Source organism: Lonchura striata, unplaced genomic scaffold (assembly GCF_046129695.1).
Source record: "Lonchura striata isolate bLonStr1 unplaced genomic scaffold, bLonStr1.mat Scaffold_131, whole genome shotgun sequence".
Lineage (NCBI taxonomy): Eukaryota > Metazoa > Chordata > Aves > Passeriformes > Estrildidae > Lonchura > Lonchura striata.
In genome coordinates this window covers 110,158-116,085 of record NW_027461092.1, presented here as the reverse complement: position 1 = coordinate 116,085, position 5,928 = coordinate 110,158, and positions in this window count along the sequence as shown.

The window sequence follows — 5,928 nt, the reverse complement described above, 5'->3', positions numbered from 1 at the left end:
TAAAGAGAACCCAGTTCCTTCATCTAAGCCATCACTGCCCTCCATCAGAACAGCCAGCACATCCATGACATCTAATAAGCGAAGGAAAAAATGTAAGCAGAGGATCCAGACTGACTGGGAAAACAACAGAGGTAGAATGCAACATTCCAGGAACACAAGGTAGCTTTTTAGTCACAAAAATTTTAAAAAAAAACCACCCAAAAAAACTAAAAAAAAAAAAACCAAAAAACCCCAAAAAACCCCAAAGGCACATTTGCCAGGCAATACAATGTTAGGGGCAGCACAAAAATCACAGCTGTACTTCACTCTGCCTTTCAAAGCTGCTGTCCAGCACAGGTTGCCCACAGAAGCTGTGGCTGCCCCCGGATCCCTGGAAGTGTCCAAGGCCAGGCTGGACAGGGCTTGGAGCACCCTGGCATGGTGGAAGGTGTCCCTGCCCATGGCAGGGGTGGAACGGGACGAGCTTTAAATAAAGGTGCCTTCCCATCCAAACCCTTCTGGGATTCCACGATTCTGTGAGCAGCCCCAGGCAGAAGGGCTAAATTTCCATTGTGGTTTGGAAATGCTGCTGCAAGAGCACAAACAGATTTCAAATACTGTTCAAGTGGCACAACCACATCAAAAATTACGTCTGGGGGTAAAGTGGCAACTCTGCAATTCCAGCCTCTGATACCAAGGACACATGGAGGGCTGAATCCGGGGGGCGTTCGGGGTCCGAGTTGGGGTCGTCCTCATGAGCCACCAGCCTGGGGACCTAAAAATCGGGGGGAACCCCGAATTGGGGGGGGACCCAAAATTGGGGGGGTCCTGGGGGGCTCTGGAAGGTCTTTGCAGCATCCCAGGAGGAATTTTTGGGGTGTCAGGGGGTTTTTGGGGAGTCATGAAGGGAATTTAGGGGGTCTCAGAGAGTTTTTGGGGGGTCCCAGAAGAAATTTTGGGGACCTTGATGGGAATTTTGGGGGTCCCAGGGGGTGTTTTGAGGTCCTGGAGAGGTTTTTGGGGGGGTCTCAGGGAGTTTTTGGGGAACCAGGAAAAATTTCAGGGGTCCTAAAGAGAAATTTGGAGGTCCCAGAAGGTGTTTTGGGGTGACGAGTAGAATTTTGGGGGTCCAGGGGGTGTTCTGGGGTCCCGAAGGGAATTTTGGGGGTCCCATGGGGGGTTTGGGGGTCCTGAAGGGAATTTTGGGGTCTCAGGGAGTTTTGGGGGGGTCCCAGGAGGAATTTTGGGGATCCTGATGGGAATTTTGGGGGTCCCGGGGTGGTTTTGAGGTCCTGGAGAGGTTTTTGGGGGGTTCTCAGGGAGTTTTTGGGGTCCCAGGAGGAATTTCAGGGGTCCTAAAGGGAAATTTGGAAGTCCCAGGGGGGTTTTGGGGTCCTGAAGGGAATTTTGGGCCTCCCGGGGGGGTTTTGGAGTCCTGGGGAAAATTTTGAGGGTCTCAGGGGTTTTTGGGAGAAATTTTGGTGGTCCCGAGTAGAATTTTGGGGGTCCTGGGGGAGATTTTGGGTTTCGGAAGGGAATTTTAGGGTCTCAGGGGTTTTTGGGGGATCCCAGAAGGAATTTTGGGGACCTTGATGAGAATTTTGGGGGTCCCAGGGGGGGGTTTGGGGTCCCAAAGGGAATTTTGGGCATCCCAGGGGGAGTTTTGGAGTCCTGGGGAGAATTTTGAGGGTCTCAGGGGGTTTTTGAGTAGAATTTTGGGGGTCCCGAGTGGAATTTTGTGGGTCCTGGGGAGGGTTTGGGGTTCTGAAGGGAATTTTGGGGGTCTCTGGGAGTTTTTGGGGGGTTCCAGTAGAAATTTTGGAGTCCTGAAGGGAAATTTGGGGTCTCAAGTAATCTTGGGGGGTCCCAGGAGGGATTTCGGGGACCCTGATGGGAATTTTGGAGGCCCTAGGGGGGTTTTTGGGGTCCCAAATGGAATTCTGGGCATTCCAGGAGGGGTTTTGGAGTCCCGAAGGCAATTTTGATGGTCTCAGGGGGTTTTTGGGAGGAATTTTGGGGGTCCCGACTAGAATTTTGAGGGTCCTGGGGGGGGGTTGGGGTCCCGAAGGGAATTTTGGGGGTCTCTGGGAGTTCGTGGGGGGTCCCAGGAGGAATTTGGGGTTTGTGAGAACCCCAGCCTTTCTCTGGGGTCTCATATGGTGGTGAAATTCCTCCTCCAACCCGTGCTTCCAAAGAAAAACTCCGCAGGCTTTAGCTGTTCGGTCTCAAGGCAGTTTATCGCTAGTTATCTAACAGATTATGTTCTTGGACTGCGGCTGTTTGATCAGCGGCCTGGATAGAGGCACACACACCCCCTGACATCCTCTCGATCTGCTGTCTTCTTCATCTCTCCCCCCACCCAGGGCTGCTGCTATCTTTTATAAGATATATTATGTATTACATGTTTACAATTATTCTCCAGTACCTACTACCTATGTTGCCAAGTGTTTTTCTACTCTAAACCAATCTGTGAGTGCCAACATCACCAAGAACATGGAGGTAAGGAAAAAGAAGGAGGAAGAACAGGATCAGCCCACTTTCCTCCATCTTAGAACTTCTGACCTCCATGTACAAAGTGAAAACCCCCCTGTACAGGTGCTAAAACCCCCCTGTACAATACTAAAAAAATTTCCCCTCTACTTTGTAATTACTTTTACTATACTATCTAACCTTTTGTGATTGCTTGTTCCACCTCCAAAATTGGTAACTCATTCCATGGCTCAAACTCACAATCACAGCTGTTTTTCAGCTGCCTGCCAGGGTCCCAAATGCTTCTGACCAAGGCCTGGAACCACTAAAAATGTCTGAGAGACATTATGAGTTCCCACAAGGGTCCTGAAGGGAAATTTGGGGGTCCCAGGGGGGGTTTTGTGGTCCCAAAGGGAATTTTGGGAGTCCCAGGGGGGGTTTTGTTGTCCTGAAGGGAATTTTGGGAGTCCCAGGAGGTGGGTTTGGGGTCCTGAAGGGAATTTTGGAGTCTCACAAAGTTTTTGGGGGTCCCAGAAAGAATTTTGGGGACCCTGATGAGAATTTTGGGGCTCCCGGGCGGGGGGTTTTGGGGTCCCAAAGGGAATTTTGGGGGTCTCAGTGGGGTTTTGGGTATCCCAGGAGGAATTTCAAGGACCCTGATGGAAATTTTGGGGGTCCCGGGGGGGGTTTTGGGGTCCCAAAGGGAATTTTGGAAGTCCCAGGGGGTGTTTTGGTGTCCTGAAGGGAATTTTGGGTGTCCCAGGGGGGGTATTGGAGTCCTGGGGAGAATTTTGGGGGTCCTGGGGAGGGTTTTTGGGAGGAATTTTGGGGGTCCCGGGTAGAATTTTGGGGGTCCTGGGGGAGGTTTTGGGGTTCTGAATGGAACTTTGGGGTCTCACGAAGTTTTTGGGGGGTCCCAGAAAGAATTTTGGGGACCCTGATGGGAATTTGGCGGGTCCCAGTGGAAGTTTTGGGGTCCCGAAGGGAATTTTGGGAGTCCCAGGGGGGGTTTTGGAGTCCTGGGGAGAATTTTGAGGGTCTCAGGGGGGTTTTGGGAGGAATTTTGGGGGTCCCGACTAGAATTTTAAGGGTCCTGGGGGTGGTTTTGGTGTCCTGAAGGGAATTTTGGAGTCTCACAAAGTTTTTGGGGTGACCCAGGAGGAATTTCGGGGACCCTGATAGGAATTTTTAGGGGTCTCAGGGGGTTTTGGGGGGTCCCATGAGGACTGTTGGGGTCCTGAAGGGAATTTTGGGGTGTCAAGGAGTTTTGGGGGGGCCCAGGAGGAATTTTGGGGTCCTGAAGGGAATTTTGTGGGACCCTGATGGGGGGTTTTGGAGTCCTGGAGAGAATTTTGGGGGTCCTGGGGGGGGTTTATGGTCCTGAAGGGAATTTTGGAGTCTCTGGGAGTTTTTGGGGGGTCCCAGGAGATATTTCGGGGACCCTGATGGGAATTCTGGGGATCCCAGGGGTGTTTTGGGGTCCCAAAGGGAATTTTGGGAGTCCCAGGGGGGGGGATTGTAGTCCTGGGGAGAATTTTGATGGTCTCAGGGTTTTTTTGGGAGGAATTTCTGGGGTCCCGAGTAGAATTTTGGGGGTTCTGGGGGTGGGTTTGGGGACCTGAAGGGAACTTTGGGGGTCTCAAGGAGTTTTGGGGGGTCCCTGGAGGAATTTCGGGGACCCTGATGGGAATTTTTAGGTTCCCCGAGGGGGGTTTTTGGTGTCCCAAAGGGAATTTTAGGCGTTCCAGGGGGGGTTTTGGAGTCCTGGGGAGAATTTTGAGGGTCTCAGGGATTTTTTGGGAGGAATTTTGGGGGTCCCGGGTAGAATTTTTTGGGTCCCAGGGGGGGTTTGGGGTTCTGAAGAGAATTTTGGGGGTCTCACCAAGTTTTTGGGGGGTCCCAGGAGGAATTTTGGGGTCCTGAAGGGAATTTTGGGGGTCCAAGTGTGTGTTTTGTGGTCCCAAAGGGAATTTTGGGCGTCCCAGGGGGTTTTTGGGAGGAATTTTGGGAGTCCCGGGTAGAATTTTGGGTGTCCCAGGGGGGCTTTTGGGGTCACAAAGGGAATTTTGGCCATCCCAGGGGGAGTTTTGGAGTCCTGGGGAGAATTTTGTGGGTCCTGGGAGAGGTTTTGAGGTCCTGAAAGGAATTTTTGGGTCTCAGGGAGTTTTTGGGGCATCCCAGGAGGGAATTTTGGGGACCGTGATGGGAATTTTGGGGGTCCCACGGGGGGTTTTGGAGTCCTGAGGAGAGTTTTGATGGTGTCAGGCGTTTTTTGGGAGGAATTTTTGGGGTCCCGGGTAGAATTTTTTGGGTCCCAGGGGGGGTTTGGGGTCCTGAAGGGAATTTTTGGGTCTCTGGGAGTTTGTGGGGGGCGGTCCCAGAAGGAATTTTGGGGTCCTGAAGGGAATTTTGGGGCTCCCAGGTGGGTTTTGGGGTCCCGAAGGGAATTTTGGGAGTACCAGGGGGGGTTTTGGAGTCCTGGGGAGAATTTTGATGGTCTCAGGGGTTTTTTGGGAGGAATTTTGGGGGTCCCGAGTAGAATTTTGTGGGTCTTGGGGCGGGTTTGGCGTTCTGAAGGGAATTTTGGGGGTCTCTGGAAGTATTTGGGGGTCCCAGGAGGAATTTTGGGGTCCTGAAGGGAATTTTGGGGGTCCCAGGGGGGGTTTTGGGGTCCCGAAGGGAATTCTGGGGTTCTAGGGGGGTTTTGGGAGGAATTTTGGGAGTCCCGGGTAGAATTTTGTGGGTCCCACGGGGGGTTTTGGGGTCGCAAAGGGAATTTTGGGAGTCCCAAGGGGAGTTTTGGAGTCCTGGGGAGAATTTTCAGGGTCTCAGGGTTTTTTTGGGAGGAATTTTGGGGGTCCCGAGTAGAATTTTGTGGGTCCTGGGGGAGGGTTTGGGGTTTTGAAGGGAATTTTGGGGGTCCCAGGGGGGGTTTTGGGGTCCTAATGGGAATTTTGGGAGTCCCAGGGGGGGTTTTGTGGTCCTGAAGGGAATTTTGGGCGTCCCAGGGGGTTTTTGGGAGGAATTTTGGGGGTCCCGGGTAGAATTTTGGGGATCCCACGGGGGTGGGTTGGAGTCCTGAAGGGAATTTTAGGGGTCTCAGGGGGTTTTTGGGGGTCCCAGGTGGAATTTCGGGGTCCCTGATAGGTTTTTTTGGGTCCCAGGGGGGGTTTTGGAGTCCTGGGGAGAATTTTGAGGGTCTCAGGGAGTTTTTGGGAGGAATTTTGGGGGTCCCGAGTAGAATTTTCGGGGTCCTGGGGGCGGGGGGGTTTGGGGTCCTGAAGTGAATTTTGGGGTCTCAGGAAGTTTTTGGGGGGTCCCAGAAAGAATTTTGGGGACCCTGATGGGAATTTTGGGGCTCCCGGTGGAGGGTTTTGGGGTCCCTAAGGGAATTTTGGGGGTCTCAGTGGGGTTTTGGGTCTCCCAGGAGGAATTTCAGGGACCCTGATGGGAATTTTGGGTGTCCCAGGGGGGCTTGTG